Genomic DNA, 24,445 nt, shown 5'->3' with positions numbered 1-24,445 from the left:
CAAATACCAAGACTCCTTGCGCTCAGGGCGTGGGTGCTGACGCCCCTCCACCCGAGCCTTGCTGCTGCCGCGTCTCCTCATGGCTCCGTTGCTCCGTCCAGGTCTGCTCAGACATCGCCTCCTCACAGACCCCGTCACAGGTCAGGGTGGTGACAGCAGCCCCCTGCATCTTCCCTCCTCCGCCACGCCACTGTCCTTCACAGCCTATGCCACCCTGATGTCATACTGTCTCCGCCATGAGATTACCAGCTTCACAAGGTCAGCGCTTTCTTTGCCTGTTGTTTTTTTTTCACTTTACTCCCAGTGTCTCTAACAGTTCCAGGTACATAGTCAATAGTCAATAAATATTTGTTAAATGATCATAAACCAGAAATATGGGGAGGGCGGATTCTGCTTGCAGTGGGGAAGGGTGAGGGGCAGAGGGTCCTGCTGCCTTCAGGGGCGTGTCTGGGCAGGTCAGCACAAGCAGAATTTCAGCGTGCACTTGCCCTGTCTCTGGGTGCCCGGAGGCAGATTATGACTTGCACAGCCATGTGGGGTGACCATGTCGGGTGCGCTACACGGCTGTAGGAGAACGCTAATGCTCTTGGCTCTTGTGCCCCGACACCTGGATTCACTATTCCCATAGCCACAATGCTCAAGTGAGGTAGCAAAAGCCCACTGGGGCTGTGCTTCTGACCCTGGGTGTGGGACCCTTGGGGTGGTGTGTGTGAGAGGAGGGGCATGTGGAGTCACAGCCTCCTGCACCATCCTTGTGACCTAATGGTGATTTAAAGCGGCCCTGGTGCAGTCTATCAGCCTTGGCTAGAGCATGTCAGAGAAAGCAGTTCCCACCTTTACGAAAGATGCACTGGTGACTTTGAAGAAGTTTCACTTTGGGTGAGGCTGGGTGGGGTGCTGAGCTCAGGAATGGGAACCAGATTACCTTGGCTTTGCAGATCTCTTCTCAGCTGCTGGCTTCTCTGGAGGAGATGCCCTCTTTGTTTAGGTGCCCTGTTAGGGGTTTCTGGGTGGAGGTGCTGAATTGGAAACATTTTCTCATCAGCGTTGAGCTCCTCTGCATGTAAGTGCCTCACTCACAGTAGAAGCTCCATAAATAGAAAAGGATGAACATGCCCTAAGAGAGGTTAGTGGAGGGGGGCTCTGGGCTTTGGGTTAGGACAACTGGACCCCAGCTCTTCCAGGCCAGCCTCTTCCCTGCTCTGAGCCTCAGCATCCTCTGAGTATGAGGGTCTGGACTCCATTGGTGAGGTCCTTTGTCAGGGGCTTATAGGAGTTAAAATGAGTCCCACAGGGCTGTATGCAATTGGACGAAGTGTACCTAGCACCCACCTTCCTCCTCCTCATCATTTCCACAGAGACAAAGTAACCTGTTTCTCCTACTAGCACACTTGAGTGGTCCCTCTCATTTTCTGGAATTAAAGCTGGTTCTGAGGAGTCACAGCACATTCCCTTTGCTTACCCAGGCCCTGGGGATCATCTGGGATGGGAAGTTGTTGAGAATTGTTAGGGAGAGAGGGCATGGAAGGAGGAGAGCTCTGGGGCTGGAGGGATCATTCTGTGGGGGCTGGGAAGGTGACTCAAAGAGGGACACTGGGCTTCCCTTTCCTAGGCCAGAATAGGTTGCTTCTTTGTGGAAGTGGTATCATGTTGCTTACCCCACAAACTCATCCCATCCATCCTTCCTGAGTACCCTGAGGTTGTAAACCGGGTGGCCTAGAAGAACACCCCAAGAGTTGATCTTGTCTGTGCCCTTCTGTGGCAGTTTTAAGGCATGGACCCCATATTATTTGATTCTCCTCCCCTCGAGAGGTGGGATGTCTTCCCTCCCTTTGAACCTGGCCTTGTGACTGTTTGACAAATGAATATAGCCCATATCTGGGCCCAGGCTTTTAGAAATGGGCAGCTTCCACTGCCTGTCTCTTTGGATGCTTGCTGTTGGAACCCAGCCACGGTGCTGTGGGGAAGCCAAAGCAGCCCGTGAGAGGAGAAGCCCACATGGAGAGGAGCTGGTGCTCAGAACCCTTGGCCCGGGCTGTGTGCCCAGTGCCAATGTGCTGGCCCTGTGAGTGAGCCATCCTGGAGCCCCAAATCCAGCCACCTTGGCTGACAGCATGTGGAGCAGAGGTGAGCTGCCCCGTCAGGCCCTGCCCAGATTGCGGGAGCATGAGCATTGTGAGTGCTTATTGCTCTTTTAAGCCACTCAGTTGTGGGGCTGCTTGTTAGTGGGAACTAGAACCCTGGCATACCTGGCCCTGGGGAGCCTCTCAAGTCCTCCCAGACATTTGCTTGTATTTTTCTTAAAGTAGCAGCCTCCGCAACCATCCTGTAGACTCTTCTTGCTCTGGCAAACACTCTCAGCTCGCATCTCCCAATGAAGACGATGATTAGTAGCAATTTCATTCCTAGAAGCCTATTCCACCTCCCTTCTCATTTTGCATCTCCCTCATAATCCCCTTTCCCCACCTCCTTCTATTTTTTCCCTCTTCCCTCCTTCCAGCAGACACCGTTTTGGCCGTAGGCTCCTGCAACTCTCCCAAGGGACTTGATTGCATACCTTGGTGAAGTCCCGGATGTGCACATGTGTGTGCATGCATGCATGTGTGTGCACGTGTATGTGCACGTGCATGCAGGTATGCATGTGCATGTGTATGCACATGTGTGTATGTGTGTGCATGCAGGTGTGCTCGTGTGTGTGTTTGCATGCATATGTGCATGTACATGTGAGTGATGTGTGATGTGTACAGGAGTGTACAGAGGACAGTGCTGTGAACACTGGAAGTGCATAGCAGGCAGAAGAGCTGATTGTTTCGAATGCTGATGTTTGTGGTCAGTCAATTGGAAACCAACCATTATTCTTTTAAGGTCTTTTAAAATTAAAGTCAACCTTTTCTGGTTATACTATTCCACATTTTTCAAATGAACACAGACTACTTTTGTAATGAAGAAAATAAAATTCGCTTCCAAACCTCGCACTCAGAATTGGCCAGAATTTATATTCTGGTGAATTTCTTTCCAGCCTTTTATCTGTACTCAAACATCTACGGAATATTTGAGATCATGCCATAAATATGGTTCGGTGTCTTGACTTTTCACTGTACTACTTTGTATTTTAAGTCTCTCTCTCTCTCGATAAATGTTTCTCCAAACCCAATTTATTAATTGCTTGACAATATTCTAGCATAAATATTTATAAATTTATAAATATTTATTTAATTTGTATAATATGCTGATACAACCTAAATGTCAAATAAACATGTTTCAAATACATATGTGTGTGTAGATAAATAGACAGCTATAGGTTATATTCTTATATATAAATTTCTAAATCTTTGAACCTTTAAGTCTTTTTTTTAAAGTACCATTGATATACAATCTTATGGTGGTTTCACATACATAAAATAGTGATTCAACATTCACCCATATTATCAAGCCCTCAACCCCTCCATTGCAGTCACTGTCTATCAATGTAGTAAGATGTTATAGAGTCATTAATTTTAGTCTCCATGCTGTACTACCATCCCAGTGACCTATCTATGTTGTGATTGCAATATATAGGGCCCATTAATCCCTTTCTCCCTTCCCATCCACCCTCTCCAACCCTTTGCCTTTGGTAACCACTAGTCCCTTCTTGGTGTTTAGGAATCTACTGCTTTTTTTTTGTTCCAGCTATTTCGCTTTGTTTTTATACTCCACAAATGAATGAAATCATTTGGTATTTGTCTTTCTCTGCCTGACTTATTTCCCTGAGCATAATACCCTCTAGATCCACGTTGTTGCAAATGGGAGGATTTCTTTTATTTTTATGGCTAAATAATATTCTATTATGTATATGTACCACATCTTCTTTATCCATTCATCTATTGATGGACATTTAGGTTGCTTCCATACCTTGGCTATTGTAAATAGTGCAGCAATAAACATAGGAGCACATATGTCTTTTTGAATCAGGGATTTTGTTTTCTTTGGGTAAATTCCTAGGAGTGGAATGACTGGGTCAAACAGTGTTTCTATTTTTGTTTTTTTGAGGAACCTCCATATTGCTTTCCACAGTGGCTGAACCAGTTTACATTCCCACCAACAGTGTAGGAAGGTTCCCCTTTCTCTGCATCCTCACCAGCATTTGTTGTTTCTTGTCTTTTGGAAAGTAGTCATCTTAACTGGTGTGAAGTGGCATCTCATTGTGGTTTTTTATTTGCATTTCCCTAATTATTAGCGATGTGGAGCATCTTTTCATGTGCCTGTTGACCATCTGTATTTCTTCTTTGGAGAAGTGTCTGTTCAGGTCCTCTGCCCATTTTTTAATCAGGTTATTTGTGTTTTGGGTGTTGAGGCATATGTGTTCTTTATAAATTTTGGATGTTAGCCCCTTATCAGATAAATCATTGACAAATATATTTTCCCATACTGTAGGATGCTTTTTTGTTCTGCTGATGGTGCCCTTTGTTGTACAGAAGCTTTTTGGTTTGATGTAGTCCCACTTGTTCATTTTTTATTTTCTTCTCCTTGCCTGAAGAGAAGTGTTCAGGAAAAAATTGCTCATGTTTATAGTCAAGAGATTTTTGCCTATGTTTTCTTCTATGAGTTTTATGCTTTCATGACTTACATTCAGGTCTTTGATCCATTTCAAGTTTACTTTTGTGTATGGAGTTAGATAATAATCCAGTTTCATTCTCTTACATATAGCTGTCCAGTTTTCCCAGCACCAGTTGTTGAAGAGGCTATCTTTTCCCCACTGTGCATTCATGGCTCCTTTATTGTGTATTAATTGACCACATATGTGTGGGTTTATATCTGTGAAACTTTAAATCTTTGAATGTTTTCACTGTGATTCCTAGAAGTGGAAGTTTCACGTTAAACACTGAGCATTGGGAGGCTTCTGATGTGGAGTACAAAATGACAGAAATCATCCCTTTTGAAATGTCTGCTTATCTTTGGGAACATCTCCTGACTGAGCATCTCTCTCACTCTTTTAATCCTAGGGAAGAGCAAAAGATGGGGAAACCAAGAGAAGAAAAGAACAGGTGAAGATATGTGAGATGTATGTAGCCAGCAGAAAGACTCCTGTACTCATTGTGTGAATATTTGAATGGCTTGTGAGGTAGTTTTTCTTTTCTTGTCCAACTTAATATGATGAAGGATCAGAAGGGAACTAACTACAGTCACATGGGTAGATGCCTTCTATCCATTACCTCATTTAATCCTTACTAGGACCCTGAGTTATTATCCCTGTTCATAGCTGAGGAAACTGGGCTCTGAAAGGTTAGATAACCTGTCCAGAGTCAGACAGCTCGCAGTGGGGAGAGCTCAGATGTGAACCCAGGACTGTCCAGCTTCAGAGCCACTGAAATGAGCTGCAGTCTGCCCACACATTTCCATAGCATATAGACGAAGGTGAATGGGCTTTGGCCCTCCCTTTCTCCCTGTTCTAGTTTGCTCTTTCTCTCATTGAATAACAGGAACCAAGACACAGACTTAAGGAATCCTTTCCCAGTTGTCACAAGGTATGGGACACCACCCCAGAAAGTTACTGGACCTCTTTCCCTGCAAAACGTCTGCATTTTGGCAAAAGCCTCTTACCCCTCGACCCTGCCTGGATGGCCTCTGGAGGACCCTGCTGGGCAGAGGATTTTGTGGGTTGCTGGGGAGCCCTCTGTGGCTGTTCTGACCTGCATTCTTCCAGCACGTGTTGTCTAGGAGCATAAGCCCCAGAGCGTGTGCAATGAGAGGAGGGAGGGCGCTGCTGGCCTGGAAACCACAGGGAGTCCGGCAGATCAAGGACTATTAATAATGTGGCTGCTGGCTGCTAGGCTGGCCCTCAGAGTCTGTAGTAGGCAAGGGGCCCAGAGGGCAACTGAGGGCAGAGGGATGTGCAAGGCGCCTGAACCCTGTGTTTGAACCCCAGCATGCTGCGGAGGATTGCCCCTTAATCAGAGCTTTTTCCAAACTCTCTCGCTCTCTTAGCCAGTAAATTGCATCTCTTACTCCTTCAGATTTCTTTGGCAGGATCTGTCTGCTGGGGAGCCACCCCAGATGGACCCCATGTGACTCTGTTTAGATGCCTCATTCCATTAGGGTAGCTTCACCTGGGGGTACATTCAAACTATTTTTAAAAAGTAAGAATGAGTTTAGTCCTAAACCATTTGTAACAGAAAACCAACCCTGAAAGCAGGAGTCAACTCCTAGAACATGTCTGCTGGGGCAAGTGTTAACTGTTTAGTTGCTGTACTGGGGGGATGGTGTGAAGGACCAGGAGGGAGAGTGGGTATCCAGGGGCACTAGTGGGACTTAGAGTAGCAGTTATCTACCAAATGGTGCAGATGTTGTCCCTATTTTAAGACCTGGTATGGCTGTCCCTATGTGTATAGGTGTGACTGGGCTCTGCCTAGATGGGAAAAAAATGGAGTTCAGCTCATGGTTTCTTAGGATCATTGCAAATGAGTCTTTTCTGACCCTGAAAGAGACACCCCGCAGGTCCTTCTTCCTCTGCATTTTCACTAAGTGCCTAACATTGGTTTCTGGTGTCAGAGATGAGCTTCACATGGTCCAAAGCCTGTTCCCATTTGCTCCGAGGGGTCCTCCATCTTCAGCCCCCGTGGTGAATGCTCCCTGAAGCTCCCCTCACGGCCGACATCCAGTCAAGGGTGGCTGAAATTTTTGTTGTTTTTTGGGAAGATTAAATTGGGGTTAAATTCCCAGTTGGTAATTTAAGTAAAGACCTGAAGCTCTCAAGGGCAGTGGCCAGCCAGCAGTCTCTCTCCCCTGCAGATATGACTGTTCCTCTCTTTCTTGGTGGCAGGACAACTTACCTGAAATTCCAGATGCTGGGTATCTAGTCCTAGCTTTACCATCACCAGCTATGTGCTCTTGGGTGAGAATTTCCCTTTCTGGGCTTCATTTTCCTCCTCTGCACAAAAGGTCTGAAAAAGATGATCTCTCTCAAGTTCAGTGTCTAGAATTGAACTTCTCTCAAGTTCAATTTCTAGAATGATTTGATTCCATAGTTCCCTTTCACTGATGCTACAGGGAAGGAGCATTCATTATGGTTAAGAAAGCAGTTTGGGGAACCAGATGGTCTGGGTTCAAATGCTGGTAGCCACTCTTCTTCTATGATCTTAGGGTAAAAAGTAGGATACTTGTGTGGGTTTCGTGGTGGCTTGGTTTTAACTCTCCTTTATTAACTAATCCTAAAGCCACCATATTCTAATCCTTAGTTGAGTAACCCTGTTAGCAGTTTGCGACCAGGGTCTCTGTCCTATATGAAAAGAAACAGAGCTAACAATCATTGAGGTTTTACTCTGGACCAGATGCTGTAACAGTCACTTAACGTACACTTTCCATTTCATCCTCACAACAACAGCAAGGGATAAGAACCATCCCCTCTACTTTTGCTCCTAAGGAAATGAAAGCCCCAAAGATGACAGCCACACCACTAATAAGTGGTAGCCCATGGATTCAAAGTCAGGTCTGTGGAGGTCCAAGCCCATGTCGGTGTGAACAGAAGGAATTCCTCTGGAAAGACAATTCCGTAGCAGTCCATGGTCTTCCTGGAGCAGAAAGCTGACACCTGCATGTAGAGAAGGAAGCCGCCCTGTGGTCAGAGGGCCGGGGGTGTACCCTAAAGCTATCTCCCTCTTCTTTTAAAGATCCAAACCACAAAGGAAGATGAACAAACTGGATGAAGTCCTCCACCCTGGGAAGAAGAGAAAAAAAAAGAGAAAAAGGAAGGGGAAAATAGAGGGAGGAGGGAGAGAACAATCCTTGACAAATATATTCTATTAATAAATTCCATTTTGCTTCTAATGTTTGCCAACTATCTAAGCAGGAAAAATTTTTCACATACCAGGGCAAATCATTACCAAAACGCCTCTCCAGTCAGCCTGCCTGCAGCCCCTATTTCCATAACCTCCCAGGGGGCAGCCTCCTGTGGCTTTTGTGTTCTTCCTATAGGAAGGCCTGCTTTTTCCAAGATGGAGATTCAGAGGGATCCAGGCATTCTCTCCTTGCAGCCTGGGGAGAAGGTGCCCTGGTAGCCTGGCAGGTCTTCATATATCCCCAGTTCTCGCCTCTCTCTCTTTCCCTCTTTTCTCTACCTCAGCTTTTCCCCCATTCTCCGACTGAATCAGAATTAGAAAACTTTTTCCCTCCTGGCTCTCCTGCCCTCATTTTAGGATCATCCACCTCTCTCCTGTCTCCCTTTTCCCTTTGTCCTTCTTCTTCCTCCTCCCAAACTTGACTGATTTTACTGGTTGGGAGGGAAGACATTCTCAAACCTATCATATAATCTCCCTACATAATCCAACACTGTCTTTCCATATTCATATATTCAACAGATTTCACTGAGGGCCCACTGGTGGTTTCCATTTTTTAAAAGTGCTTCAAGCATCAATACTGGGTGTGGAGAAAATTCTAGCTACTACCAAAGACCTATTCATCTTGTTTTTTTATCGAATTTGTTTAAGGCTAAGAGCTCTTAAAGATCCTGTGTGTAGATTTGTGCCAAATACATACCGTCCAGGGACTCCTGAAGCCATCTGGGGAATACCACTATGAAAAGGAAAGGCATTTGTTAGCATCATTCTGCCAAGCTGAAGAGCAAATGTGGATCTAGTTAAAACTAAAATGAGGCCAGAGTTATTGATTACCTTTTCCCTGGGTGGACATCTTTCTATCTCCAGCTCCACTTTTCCCTTGCTGCAGTAGAGAGACTGGCTCCCATAATATTGTTCTCACTCAGGCCATCTAGGAGAGTGGCATCTAATAGGGCTTCTTGTCTTAAAAGGACACATGTTCATTCTGCTATTGCCTAACTTTGGGTTGAGTGACTCTTACTTTTCCCTCTGCTGTACCCTGAAGACTTTTAGAGGGCCTACTAGGTCATAGAATCAGGGCCATTGAGTGTGCAGTAACTCTTTGGGGTCACTGTGCCCCAGGATTAGCCTCTGTTTAAAATAACCCTTCCTTCCTCTCTCCCTTCCTTTAGCAACTACTTATTGACTGTATATTCTAGGCATGGTTCTAGATGCCAAGGATGCAATGATAAATAATACAGACAAACTCTTGCCTTGCTGGAACGGTCTGTCCGGCAGAAGAGGGGGAGGGAAGACATCATACGGATTAGCTGGTGTAGTGTATCAAGAGCCTCCTTTAATCATCCTGGTATCATGTTTTACCACCTGTAATTAAAAGCTTCATTTCAGCATATACTCTTTGACCCTGCAATTCTACTTCTAGAATTTATTTGTGAAATATCACCTGTGTGTTTATTTGTTACAGTAAGGCTTATAATAGCAAATGATTAGAAATATCCCAAAAACCCATCAATAGGGTGTTTGTTAAATATGTGATGGTGTGTCTATAGAATGGAATTACATCCAGCTGTAAAAAGACAAAAAACAAGGAAGATTTTGTGGACAGAAATGAACTCCAAGAGACAGTATTAAGAGAAAAAAGCAAGGTAAAGGTCAGCGAATTTAGTATATTATCATGTAAAAAAAAGGAATAAATAGTATAAATGTGTATGTGTGTATTTGGTATTATATTCAATATATCTGTAGAAGGCAACGAGAGGGGGATAAGAGTTGAAAGGAGACTGTTCACTCTATTCCGTTTTGTACCTTCTGATTTTTAAACCTGTGAATAAAACACTTCTTCAAGTATCTTAATTTTACTTGTAAAAAGAAGCACAACAGGGGGCCTGGGAACACTGACAGAACTGAAGCATGGATGCATTTTTGTCCACTATTGGCATGGGGAGATGCAAGTTTAATATTGCCAGATCTAATTTTTCAAAAGAAGCTTAACATAGTTATATGCTTGAGGAATCTCCTAATGTTAAAATGTTGGTTCAAATTAGAAAAAAAAGTCAGGTTATGAGCTGTGTCCACTGCGAGCCCATCAATGTGGAATCCTGTTAGGGACTGCACGGTCCCCTAGGAAGCTACTGCTTTACTTGGGAGAGAGGAAATAAAGGCCACCTATGTCAGGGGCAGCAGGACAGCAGATCAAGGACAGATGGAGTGGAGACTGCATGTCTGGGGGTGAAGGAAAAACGGGCTGGTAAGGATTGAATGTCGGGGATAAGGGAGAACGAGGTGGAAGAAGACTGAATTTTCAAGTTTGAGTGGTTTGTAGCGGGGAGAGATTAATAGGCAAACAGAATGAGAATGTGTTTGAAATCAGGATGTTACCCTTTCACCATTTGGAGTAATATTCTTAGCATTAAAGGTGGATAGTAGTATCTACCTCATAAGGTTAGTACTAAAAATATTGTAGGTGAAGTGCTTCTAGTGCTCAAGATGTTAGTCGTTGCAGACATGTGCTGTTTTTGCCCACCAGCGCAGTGGGAAGTTGTTGCCCACACGCTACTTCCAGCTTCATAGCCCACTTTCCTTCCTGCCCACGTGGTCCTGATGGAGCTGACTCCACCCCCAAAAAGGAGTAGCAGGAAGCTCAGGCCTGGCCAATAGGTGAACAGTATCCTCCTGGCAATGGTAATAGGTTCAGAGGTGGTCATGTGACCCAATCCAGGCTAATGAGAGCCAGTCTCCACACTTGCTTAGGGATTGGAACGGAAGGGTTTGGGATCTCGCACTGCTGCGGCGTGGGGCGTCTTGCCACCACAGGGGAGAACAACTGAGATGGAGCCAACGTAGCTAAGAGAGTTGAGAGACGAGGAGAGAGGGATCCAGGCCCAGGGAAATAATTTCTCTGCATCTTGGCTCAGCCCCATGCCCAGAGTTTTCAGCTTACACTTGAGCCAGTAGATTCCCTTTTGTTTTAAATAAATGCATTTGAACGGACACAAGTGTCCATGGACAGGAAACTGCTAAGGAGACCACCTGGTGTTTGGTGTCCTCATGTTCTGGGACTCACCGGTTTCCTGACTCCCCTGGAGGTTTTGTGGGTGTTGGAGGCAGCGTGACTGATAGTGGCTGGGAGATGTCCATTTCTGCCTGTGACAACCCTGTAACAGTGTCACAGGAACCTTCCAGAAAATTTAGAGATTCAGTCGAGTGTGAGTCAGAGGTGAAGCAGGGGAGACAGACAGCAGAGAGACAGCGAAAGTAGGACGGTGTGAGGGAGGTAGGTTCAGTGAAGTGTTTCTAGATTGCTGTGTGGGGCACCTTATGGGGACGTCTGAGATTCCGTGGCGCTGAAGCATGCAGGTCAGCTCCAGAGCTTTGGTGTCTCTCGTCACGTAGACTCAATGAGCACTAAACCACCCCCCCCCCCAAAATGTGGCACCTGCAGAGAGACATCAAAGGGTTGAAGTTATTCAGGCAGGAGAAAGCCAGGCCTCCCTGTGAGCCTGAAACTGCCCCTTGAATGATGACCTGGCAAGGGGTGTGTTAAATGTGTGTGAATGTCTTCCTGTCTAAAACTGTCAGGGTGGGGTCCCAGCCCTATTTATCTCAGTAACCTGAAGAGGAGTCCAGGTAGTGCCTGGCACAAAGAAAGAACTAAAACAAAACATTTCACACAGAAACAAATGATAAGACCTCAGGGGACTGCTTCTCCTCTTTCTGGAAGAGCAACCCTAAGCAAGGGGGTTAAACTTGGCACTGAGATTCTGGGGCAAACCCTGGTGTGAAGAAAGGAGTGTGGGCTGATATTCCTTGAAGAGACATCAGTCTTCTGGAATGTTCTGTCCACTGGGAGTGTTGGCCGGGAATTTGGGGTTAGTTCCCCTCATAAAGGGGCTCCTTGCCAGGCTCCCCTGGAATTGCAGGGACAAGGAGGCAAGCCTGCAGACTGAAAGGTCGGTTTGGAGGAGGAAGACAGCTGGAAGCCTACTCTCATCTCAGCCAGGCTTCCCTGCCTTCAAGGGCCTACAGTCATGAACTTTTTCCCTGGAGACCACTGGGTCTTTTCAGTCATTGCGGAGGCTACAGTGCTTCTGAATGTTTCCCACATCTCAGCTTCTAAATGGCCTGCTGCCATCTGTTTTCACTTTCACTCCCTCCCAGTTAGGTCCCTGGATAGCACTTCCTGCACAGTGGGGTGAAAAGGAAGGAGTTGCCCTATACCTCAGACATCGTTTTGGTAAGGAAGGAAATTCCATCTGCCTCCAAAGGAATGGGAGAAAAATGACTGCTGGAATGGCAGGGTTAAAAGATTTAAAGACTTCTTGGCATAATTAAAACCTGGGCTCTAGACCTTATAGCATCATTAATTAGCAGGTGGATCTTTAGCAGTGCAAATCAATTTATCCATTCATTCAACGTTGAGTGATTACTACATGTTGAGTACCATGTTATGCTCTAGAAAAAGCTGACTGAGGAATATTTTCTACCTTCACAAACTAATGCAGGCAGATACACAAGCAGTCAAGACAATTAATTATATTATAGGGTGGCCCTTGGTATGCTGGGAGGAACCTGGGTGCAACGGGACCCTAGCAGAGGGTCACCCTCGGTGGGCTTGCTTCCTCATCTGAGCATGAAGTCTCAAGTACCAGATCATAAAGGGAAAGTAAGGAGGCTTTGATGTGCCTGTCCTAATCACACCTTGAAGAGGAACTTGGACCCATGTTGGGCTCCAAAGCAAATGCTGAATGGTGGTTCTCAAACTGCAGTGTATATTAGAATTAGATGGAGAGCTTATTTAAAATGGTAGGTTCTGATTCAGTAAGTTTGGGGTAGGCCCTCTTGACCTGCATTTTTAAGAAATACTTTGTGTTAATGGTCCATTAACCACAGATGGTCCATGGGCCACTTTTAGAAAAGACTGTCTCTGAACTTCCTGACAATGCTGATGTACCAAAATTTCCCCAATGGTAAGTCATTTACTCTGAGCAAGCAGAAGTGCCTGTGATAGAGCCCAGATTTTGGTTCTCCCCTGAGGAATAGGCTTCAGCTTTTCTCTTTGAGACCATCTAGTAAAAGTTGCCAGATGTCTACCTGTTCAACAGAAAGCATGTCTATTCACCTAGTTGTTCTTGATTTAGATGTTGGGGGAAAACAGGATGAAACTGCAGTGTGGAGTCTAAATAGTTTCCCATTACAAAACACCTAAATTTGCTAAATAAGAAAGCAGAATAGATGATTCATTAAGAGCACAGGTTCTGAATCCAGTTTGCCTAAGTTTCAGCTCTGAGATTCTTCATTTATTAGCCATTACCGTGGGCAAGTTACTTCACCTCTCTCTGCCTCAATTTTCTTATGTGAAAATGAGAATGATAATAATAGCACCTACCTCAAGGAGAGTTACAGGAGTTAAATGAGTTAATATGTATAAGCACTTAGCATGGTGCCTGGTGCTGACAAACAAGAAATGCTACCTGTTATAAACAAATGCCACTTGAGTGTACAAAAAAATCTTGGGGAGCCAGAAACCTAGAGAGAATGGAAAACTAGAAAATGAAGTGCATGGACTGTCTTTTGCAGTTACTGTGAGGGTCGAAGTGTGGTGCTGCTGTTAGACCTAGTCTTATTCACACTGGGGTTTAGGTTTTAGTACTGTCTGGGGACAAGAAACAAGATCTTGAGCCTTTGGGAGGTGGAGTTTTGGCACCAAGACTTCCACATAAAGTCAAGACCGTGGAAGGACAATATCCTTTAAAAAACTGTAGGCCAGAAATAGTCAATCTCTAGCACAGAAAAGTGGGAAGAAAGCTTGTTTATCTTGAATGGAGCTCTAGGTCAGGAGGGAAAAATGTCTCCCTTAAGAATTCAAAACCACTGGCATGAGTCTTTAGTGAGTTTGAGGTTGGAATAAATAGTTCCTGTATAACCTAGAAACCCCTAGGCTGAGAAATAACACAAAACTTGGTCTGGTGCAGTGATAACTCTTAGAAAGAAACACTTTGATTGTACTGGTTTCTCCAGATGAAAGCCCTGCTGAAGATGAGCTCACAATCTGAATCACCCAATACAAGAGGAAAAGCCATGATGTGTCCACAGATCCAAACAGACGATAGAACTAGACCTCCCAGGCCTCCCAGATTATAGAATCACAGAACCCTCGTAGGAGACCATAAACTTACTAGTAACATAAACTAACATAAAATAAGGTTTCAGAAACAAAAAATATCTAGAAAGTGAGCAAAATCAGGCAGATTAAAAAAAAATAAAACAAAGATCATCCTCGACTTATGATGGGCTTTATCCTGATAAACCCAACATAAGTTGAAAATATTGTAAATCAAAAATGCATTTAATACAGCTAACCTATCAAACACCATAGTGTAGCCTAGCCTACCTTAAACATGCTCAGGATATTTCCATTAACCTTCAGTTGGGCAAAATCATCTAACACAACTAACACTATTTTATAATAAAGTGTTGAATGTAATTTGTCAAATACTGTATGGAAAAGTAAAAAAATTGTTGTATGGGTATAGAATGGTTGTAAGTGTATGCGTTGTTTACCCTTGTGATTCTGTGGTTGACTGGGAGCTCTGGCTCGCTGTCCTGCTCAGCACAATGAGAGAGTATCTTGCCACATATCTCTAGCCTGGGAAAAGATCAAAATTCAAAACGCGAAGTTCAGTTCCTGTTGATGTGTATCACTTTTGTACTATCGTAAGTAAGTCGGGGACTGGCTGTAGTTCTTTTTCTAAGAAATAAAAAAAGAACTATTCAAGTTTAAAGCTCAGTGAACAGGCTAAATAGGTTAGACATAGCTGAGGAATTATTGAACATGGAGGTAAATCTAGGAAATTTACCCAGATAGAGCCCAGAGATGGAAACTGTGAAAGGGATATTAGGAGACATAGAGGATAAAATGGGAAAGTCTAATGTATATCTAATCTGAGTTCCAGAAGAGAAAATAGAATGAGGTGAGGTGATGTTTGAAGGGAAGGTGCCCGAGGACAGATGAAAGGTGAGAATGTTTAGATTCTGGAATCACGATGAAACCCAAACTAGATACATAAAATCAAATATTATATTCTTTTAGATATACCACAGTGAAACTGTAGAACATCTAAGATAGAGCAACTTTCTGAAGGGAATCAAGAGTGAAGAACAAGACCCATCCCAGCTAAGAATGCTCTGGGAGCAGCCAAGACGGCCACGTGAGTGTGAGTGTTCCCAGGGCCCTGTATCCTAGGAGTGAATCCTGTGTAATGTGGGGCCTGCGAGTGTGAGAGGTGGGTAGAGGCGGAGGCTGAGATCAAGGCTGATGTCAAAAGGAGGCAGAGGATCTGGCCTTGGTATCAAAGACTGAAAGGAATGTGTGCATTGTTGCAAAGATCCAGTAAGACAAGTAAATAGGCTTGTTAGCTAAAAAGCATTTTCCAAAGGATTCTTTTGCAGTGACTGTGGTGGGGAAATGAAACTATTCTGGGACTCTTTGTTCCCAACTTCAAACTGCTATTTTTTTTGTTTTTTCTTTTTCTTTTCTTTCTTTTTTTAAAAATAGCACAGAGAGGTTTCGCAACAATCTGAGGTGCTTTGAAAAAGTGTAAAATCAGTTTTTAGCAAATTCTTGTTGTTTCACTAGGGATTAACCATTTTGTGTGCAGTGTTAACATTTTTTGATGGAAATGACATACATTATCCTATTTCCTTTTCTCTTTCTATTGCTTCATCAGATTAGGAAGACCCTGCTTGAAAAAAATCATGGATTGAGCCAAACAAGTATACTCTAGGTAGAGGGGGTATACTGAAAACTCTGATTTCACATATAGGTTGGTAATTCTCTGTGGCCTCCAGCCTTCTGGGTTGTGGTTGACAAATAGAAAGTTGCTAAGCATTTGCCCAGGAAACCCCCATAAAGAATCATGAACACCCTGCTAAGGAACGTGAATGAATTAGCAGAGGCTGGGCCCAGGGAAATGAGGAGATGGGCTGGGTACCACTCAATTCACCCCATCACCCACTTGGGAACTTTTATCTCACTGGCCTGTGATATGAGGACACAGTGGTCGAGGGGGAGCTTGTTCTTTCAGCATATTTTTACGGAATGATGACTATGTGACAGTCACTGTTCTCAGTGCTAGGGACACTAGAGCAGTCCTGACTAGATAGATCCCTGTCCTCTCAGAGATTAGAGTCTGGCAAGAGATGCAGCTAAGTAATTATGATGCAGCTTTAAAAACAGTATATGATGGAGGTGGTATAGACATGACAGTGGGAAGGCTTATAGCTGAGGCTTTGGTGGGATAAATAAAATTAGCTGAGGGAAGGAAAAAACAAGGTATGTTCAAAGAAGTATACATTGCTCAGCTTGTCTGGAGCACCAAAAATGAGAGGTGGATAGGGAGATATTGCTGGAAGGACATCAGCAGCCAGAGTGGAAGGCATCTGTAAGCCATTACCCGAATAACCCTTGATCTTGAGGACTCTGGGGGCCATTGGAGGATTTTATGCAGGAAAGTAACCTGATTAAATTTTATTCTTAGAAAGCTCACTCAGGCAGCTGTCTGGGGATTCCAGTAGAAGGGAGAAGTGGGAACAGGGAAATCCATCAGGCAGCTGTTGGAATGGTTGCAGTTTGAGCCAAGTGGCAGCTATGGGGATGGGAAGTGTAGGGAATTCAAGAGGTGCTTCGAGTTGAATTGACAGAATTGGTGATGGAATGTGGTTTGAGGGACAAAGAGGATGCCGAATGATGTTCACGGCCCTGGTTTGAACATCAGGCAGATGATAAGAGGAAGAATTCTGCTCCTATGACTTTTGTTTTGTGTGGACAAAGGAGAGAAGAGGGTAATACAACAGTCAGGACAGAGCTGTGATTTGCATGGAGAAGAACAGATATGGCTCAAAGAAACTCAGGGCCATCTTCATGGGCATTCAGCCTGTGCAGTCTCATAGCACCCCACATTCAGAAGGGCCCTGTGCTTGACTTAATGCTCTGCTAGCCATCTTGAAACCTGTGATGCCTTTATCTTTGAACTTGTGTTTATAAGTGAAGATGGACAGCACAATGGGGGGTGCCCTTGAGCAGAGCAGATAGGTACAACATGTGTGTCCTCCGTTCCTTGCTGCCTTGTTCACGCAGAGTATTCAGGATGCCCCAGAACCACCGACTTCCAGTGGACACACCATACATAGCAGTTCAGTGCTACTCAAAATGAGTACAAGATAAGCGTGTTATAGAAACTGGCTGTGTTGAGTCTCACTGAGCACAGGGATTCCCTACCTCTGTTCCATATCAACATGACTACAACTGAGTAAATGGGGTGCTTACTGCCCCCCAAAATCACACTTTCCAATCAAAGCAACTTGCTTTAAGTGCAGAAAGAAGGCAATGGTATTCTAAGAAACTAAATGACCAAGGAAACTTTCTTATTCATGTTATTTCCCCATATTTGCCAACCATTTATGTTGAAAGTGATGACATAGAAGGAAAAGAATAGGGAAAAGCATGGTTCCTCTTCTTTTGAGTCCTTCTTTACTTATTACGCTGAATGTACACATATCAAAAACAATTGAGTTAGTTTTGTTTGATGTTCCCACTCTTCTGATAGGAATGAGATACATATGCATGCATGAACTACAAAATACAAATTGTGTAATTCCAGTAATTCTGCATGAGTTAATGTTCTCATAGTTGCACATAAAACTGGCACAATAAAAATGAACAGCAAAATCCATGCTAGCAATTTTAAGATATTCTTTAATTGGAACAACACTGAATAGCAAATAAAAATTCTATGGTAGTGGGAATGTGAAATGATACAGCCACTCTGGAAGACAGTCTGACAATTTATTGCAAAACTGAAGGCAGTCTTAACCTGTGATCCAGCAATCATGCTCCTATGTATCTACCCAAATGAGTAGAAAACATGTCCACACAAAAACCTGCACATGATTGTTTATGGTAGTTTTATCCACATCACCCAAATTTAGAAGTGAACAAGATATCATTCAATAGGCAAGTAGATAAATTGTGGTGCATCCTATATCCATACAGAGAGATGTTATTCAGTGATAAGAAGAAATGAGCTACCAAGCCACAACAGATATGGAGGAACTTTAAATATATTTTATACAACTTTAAATACATATTGCTTAGTGAAAGTCTAAAAAGACTACATACGATATCATTCCAACTATATGACTTCTGAAAAGGCAAAATGATACAGTCAGTAAAACATCAGTTGTTGTCAGGAGTTTGGGGTAAAGGGCAAGAAGAGAGATGAATAAGTGGAGCATAGGGAATTTTTACAGCAGTGGAAGTATTCTGTATGATACTGTAATAGTGAATACATGCCACTGTGCATTTATCAAAACTCAGAATGTACAACACAAAGAGTGGGCTCTGAAGTGTATTTTGGATTTTTAATAATAATGTGCCAATATCAGCTCAATTATAACAAGTGTACCATGCAGATGCAAGAATAGAGGGAGGGTATAATGGAGCTCTCTATACATTCTGCTCAGTTTTTCTTTAAAAGATAAAATCTATTAACTTTTTTAAAAAGAGGGGAAAAGAGACCTTGGTTCCATGCCATATTGACTTCTGGGAGAGAGGCTAAGAAGCTCCAGGGTGGAGAAGGTGATGACTACTCTAGGAAGGGGTTCGAATGACCAGTAGGCCTCCTTGCCCTGGTTTGGATCTCACCTGCTCTGTCAACAGGGACTGGAGTCATCAAGGACCCAGGGTCAGCTTCTCAACCGGGCACTGCCTGGACTTCAGGTGGACTTTGTCAGAGCGAGTTCTCAGGTTTGCTTTGCTCACGGATGCTCAGCCCTGACTCTCTGCTCTACCTTCACATTGTCTGCTTTCAGAATTTAGGAACTACATATGCTCCAAATCTGTAGGAGATAGAGAGCAGCCCTTCTCACTGGGCAACCAAATAATTATGGGCATTATCAGAAAAAAGACTTTAATACCATCTCTGCCACTCAGTGGGTGACCTTGACCAAGTCACTTTTGTGGGGCTTGGCTGACCTTGTGTTAAAGGAACATGGTAGAAGGAGACCAGTTAGGTGATTTTCCAAGAAAGTTACCACAGAACCTCAGTATGTAAAAAGATTAAGTGGGGCTGCTTTGGTTAAAGGTAGGGAAAGATAAGAGAGGGATAACCCAGAGTTTCAAACCACCACCTGCCTGTCCCCTTGTTCCACTGGTACCCTTGAAGCTCCCAAATTTCTAGAAACCTCAGGGTACCATGGAACACAATTCAAAAACCTATATCTGCTATACCTCCCTAATTTTATAAACAGAAGGGCAAGGGACCGGTTCAAGGTCATCAAGGATTTAGTGGTCATGATGGAGTTAGGACTCAGGTCCCCTGACCTCTAGTTCAATGCTCTTTCCCCTCATTGCTTTGCCCCAATCCTGTTGTGGCCACTTTTTGTTTATTGAGTGGGAAACACCCTACCAGCCCAAACATGAGCTCTGCCCTCTGGAAATGGAAACAACAGCCCACACACAAATCATTGCCACTGCCCGTGTAAGGGCACTCACACAGAATTCCAGCGATGTGATTCTGACTCCTACAGATGATTTATGAATATAACCATGTATGAAATTCCAGAGGTTGCTAGAGCCTCTGATAAAGATCTGTCAGGCATTTGGATGAGCTGTTAGTTGAGTCTTAAGCAACTTTAGCATTTGTTCTCTGTACCAGCACAGCATGGAGTTATGCACAGTCTTATGTTCTTTCATGAGTACTGGTTTTCTCTCTCCAAGTAATGCTCTTCTCCATATGAAGACAGCTCGTCCTCTGTGCCAGTTCTTGCTTAGTTAACATTGCTTAGTCAACACGCTTCTTCCCAAGGCCACTGGGCCTATATCTGTTCACAAAATGGGAAGGGGAGCGGCATTAAAAGAGAGCTCAAGAGCAGGCAAACTTTTGAACGTATCAGAAAGGACGTGGCACCTCTCACCCATCATAGCGTCAGTGGGAAGGAGCTAAGCTGGTAGCAATGAGAGTACTACCAACAGCAACTACCAGGGTGGGGCATTTGGTGTGTGGCTGGTGCTATGCTGAAACCTATAGCTGCTTGACTGCCAGGAGTGCTAAAAACAACCTTAGATGGTTCTTCTTCACATCTTACTGTACAGATGGGGAGCTGAAGCTCAGAAAGGCTTCAGGATTACCACTAGTATCCAGGTCTAGCTGATTTCAAAGCCCAAGTTCATCATCTCCCTTTCACAAAGGATGACCAAGGGCATATAACTGGGTTTTGAACGGTCCTTAGGGTAGCATAAAGAGCTTATGTGTCACATTTTCTGTTTCCCTCTGCCTGGTCTTTGTCCTCTATAACCACCTTGCTGTCTTCCCCTCCTGCAGCTTCCCAAAGAATTTAGATAGGACACCAAATGAAAATGGCTAGAGAATGCAGAGCCAGTGAGTCTGTAAACTAGACCTATTAATACGGCCCAGAAACCTCTGGGGACAGGGGAAGGGAGGCTGCTGGCTGAGATATTAACTTGGTCAGAGATGGGGTAATGAATACAGAAAATCTGCAAACTTTATCCCAAAGGTCTTTAAATTGAGAACATTGTGATCCTACTGAGTAGTCCCTCAGAGGCAGACATGATGAACTGAAGCTTTTCCAAAGTCCACTGGGGGTTCTGAGAGTGTAGTGGGCGGTCACTCAGGAATCTTGGAGTCAGATCCAGATTACAGGTCCTTCACTTAGTAGCTGAGGGGCTTGTGGCAAGTTTCTTAAGGCTCTAAACTTCAGTTTGCCATCCATTTCTTAGGAATAATAATATCTACTTCAGAAGACTGCAAAGATTAAATGGGATTCTTATTCAGTACTTAGCATAGTGTCTGGCATATTGTAAGCATTCAATAAAGAGTTGTTATTATTGTGATTATTATATTCTCCAGGCTTAGCTTCTCATCAAGTTCAATATGATTCTTACCAAAGTGACTAAACCTCCAGGTCAGTTACAGCCTTTAGGGACCAAGCCAGGCCTTGGGCTCAGACTCCAGTATACCAATTAGCTTTTACTCTCTGATCCATACCCTCTTTACAGTGTTTGATTATCTGGAGGCTGACCTGAAGCCCCCTGGTGGAAAGATAATTGTGTAGGATCTTTGCTAGGATAGATTGGGGGACAGCTGAGAAGGAAAATTTCCCAGACCCCACAATCTTTAACATTTTAAAAAATTACTGGAGCTGCCAGAATATCCAAAACCATAAAATCATTTCTAAAGTTCTCATGACTTCCCACAACTATATAGGCTCAAAATACTTGAGCTAGGCTAGTCTATGGGAAGGTAGAAGTCATCTGGTCCAACCCCTTCACGTCACAGATCAAAGCACTGCATCCTAGAGAGAGGGTAGAATTTTGACCAGACCCATTGATCATTAGAGTCGCAAGGCAATAAGCAGTACCACTGAGAACGAAACCAAGAGTCTCTCTGGCTGTGGTCATCTCAGGATACCCCCCATATCCCCCAATGGTTCAGAGAGGCTCTGGTCCCTCTCAGTGACCTTCCATCTCTGTTTCTCTGCAGATCCTTCTCTCTTGCATGCACGCATGTTTAACTGATTCTGGCATAGACGAATGGTCAGAATAAAGCCAACTACTTTTCTGCCTTCTTGTGCTTATTGGGCTCAGTGATCCTGGAAAAGTTAAGTATCAGCTTCCCCAGGTAAAAACAAGGGTGTTCTCTTCCTAGGGCAGTTTTCATGATTCTGTCAGAGGTAGGTGGTAGGGAGATGTTGAAGAAATAAAACCAGTGAGAATCAAGAAGGAGGAAACAGGGACCCAAATCAAAGAGATGAGACAGGTGTGTGAGGTAAGGAGTAGGGGCTGGGACCACATCAGCATTGTCTGATGTGGTGTCTACAGTGATTATGCATGATGCTCAGTAAATATACCCTTATTGAATGAATGGATGGATGAGTGAATTGAAGGAGGGAAAGAGTCAAGATTTGAAGACTATTAGGTCACTTGGAGAACCAGACTGGGAAGTCTGGTCCAAAAGCCATTTAAGCATGTGCAGGGAAGAGGAAAGGAAGTTATAGACATGGAGCCTCCAGTGTGCTTGGCCCTTCCATGTATATCACACAATCCTCATTGCATGTCATGACATAGGCACTGCCCATTTCACAGTCAGGACTATGGAGACTCAAGCAACTTTTGTGTTCAGACAGAGGAAAAGCCTTGAAAAGAGGTCACACTGATGAATCTCCTTCTTTAGAGCTGTTGAGTGCCTGGTTATTCTCCATTTGTCCCTCTTCCTCCACAAGATTGACCATCTGCCCCTTCTGTTCTGCTCCATGCCTCGAGATGGTCACCTCTATGCGCTCCATTGTAAGACTCCCTTGCCTTTGCCTTCTGTTTGAGTTAGAGACTGGAAAGCAGGAGAGGAGCACCGGGAGCTTTTATTACCCTGCTTCCTCCCTGTCTTGTAGTCCTCTCTGGCTATAGCTCTTGTCATTCATGCCGTTTTCCACCACTCTAGCTCTGCCCAGGTTTGGGAAATAGCTTTGTCTCCCATGCCATTGGTTCCCCACTGTTGCTACGGCCTGGGTGCTTCACCAGCCCTTTGTCGTTCCCTTAACTTCACTCATATCTCTGTGAGTAGTCTTCTCATTCCACTCTCTTCAGTTAAACCCTTTTGAATGACATGCCCTTCTTCCTCTCTGTACCTTCATTGATCCCGTTTCCGAAACCTGCAGTAGAGTCTCCCCCTCTTCTCCAATCCAGAGCTTCCCAAGCTTCCATACCATTCCCTCCCCACCTACCTACCATCCCAGTCCCCCAGGAAGTTTTTCCAACTATTCCCACCCACAACAATGCTATTGTTCCCACTGTTAGGCTGACTGCCGGGCAAAAGGCTCCTGCTCTGTTGTCCTTGTGGTTCTATGACTGGCCAGCTTGTCAGCCTGCTCATCTTGGCAGGGTAGTAAGCTCTCTGAGGATAGGGAGCACTTTAACAATTAGAATCCTAAAATCACAAACATGTTTTGTTGGAAGGAATCTTGCAAATCACCTCATCCCACCCCCTTATTCTAAAATGAGGATGTGGGGACTCAGACAGGGCAAGTGTCAGGTTCATGGTTATAGTTACATAGAACCAGCTCCAGAAGCTAGTCTTCTGACGACTTCACCATGCAGTGTTGTTGAACCGAGCACCTAGTGGGTCCTCAGTATGCTAATGATTCATTCTTCAAATTTGCATCTCTGGCCCAGTCTGCTTTCCAGAATTCCTGACTCATAAATTCCAGTTCTTACTCAAAATCTCCACTTGGATAAGTGACAGACATCTCAATGTGTCCAAAATGGAGCTCGGAGAAGGTTGGTACATGCAAGCGTGTGTGCCTGGTGTCAGAGAAAGGAGAAGCAAGTGCTACTAAAGTGACTAAACCTCCAGGTCAGTTACAGCCTTTAGGGACCAAGCCAGTCCTTGGGCTCAGACTCCAGTACACATATTACCTTTTTAACTAGAGACACTGTGCTAGCTAATACTTACAGTGCTGTTCGATTGCAGTAGGCAGAAGAAGGCTTGTGTGCCTCTACAGTGCTCTTTTTGTTCCTTCTGACTTTTAAAATGACTTTATCCTTTTGAAACTGCCTACATGAAAGAAGTGCAAATTGCATCCCTAAGTGGGAAAATTATATGATTGATCAGGAATCAAGTTGGCATCTACTAAATACCAGTGACCTTCACTAATGCGAAATTTCTCCCTCCAGCAAAGATAATCAACAAATTCAACTGCTTCCTAAAACTGCACCAAGTTAGGGAAAATAAAACCAGGTCAATGACAATGGGATTGTGTGAGCCCTCCAATTTGCTATGGCAGGAAATTACACATCCCATGTCCCTAATAGCCATTCCAACTTGTTCAGATGATGACTCGACGAGAGGGTCTCATGATATAGTCCTTTCAATTATCTTTGGAATTGGAGATTGTGTTTCTCATAAGACAGTCCTTCCTTCTCTGATTTCTGCAGTTCAGTTCTCTTATATGCTAAGAAGAAAAAGTAATGCAATCAGGAACTATGCCAAGATTGTACGTGCTGACCTTCTGACCTTCTGTCTGTTGGACTAAAAATGGGCCTTCAGTTAATGAACAACTCAGAAAGTGTTTGTGGCCTTTATCTGTTTCCTTAGGAAATAGAATGTGTTAGAACAATTAGAGTCTAAGCTTCTCTGAGTAATTAGAGATAAAGCAGAAGAGAAAACAGGAAGCAGAAAAAGACTGAGGTACAGTGAATTTCTTACTGACAAGCTCATTACATGTGTTGCTATTCTGCATCTAGACAGTGTTGATCGTGCTGTCAGAACAGGCATTTTCCTTCCTGAAGACATTTTCTTCAGCAGCCTAAACAGTTTTTATTTCTCCTGAGACGAAAGCTGTGGTTGCCACATGAGACGTGTCCCTCCCAGACTAGAGGCTAAATTAAAAGAGACTTTGTCTCATGTCTTCATTGTATCTCTACAGGACCCAGGCCAACAATGGAAGAAGTGATGAATACAGATATGAAGACATTGCCCCTTGAACAGAGAAAAAGGAAAAAGCCTGAAAGTCTTTTCTAGTTTGTGAGAAAAGATCAAATGACAGGAAGAGGGTCTTGCTGT

The 24,445-nt window shown here is 44.0% G+C and overlaps 1 long non-coding RNA gene across 1 annotated transcript; it reads left to right on the top strand.

Annotated features, from left to right (window-relative positions):
* Nucleotides 1-24,445, top strand: LOC140844957 (uncharacterized). The gene is made up of 3 exons (XR_012123543.1): nucleotides 1-258; nucleotides 14,902-15,025; nucleotides 24,309-24,445. It is a non-coding gene; the product is annotated as an uncharacterized lncRNA (long non-coding RNA).

Source organism: Manis javanica, chromosome 12 (assembly GCF_040802235.1).
Source record: "Manis javanica isolate MJ-LG chromosome 12, MJ_LKY, whole genome shotgun sequence".
Taxonomy (NCBI): domain Eukaryota; kingdom Metazoa; phylum Chordata; class Mammalia; order Pholidota; family Manidae; genus Manis; species Manis javanica.
This window is presented reverse-complemented; position numbering and strand designations above follow the sequence as displayed.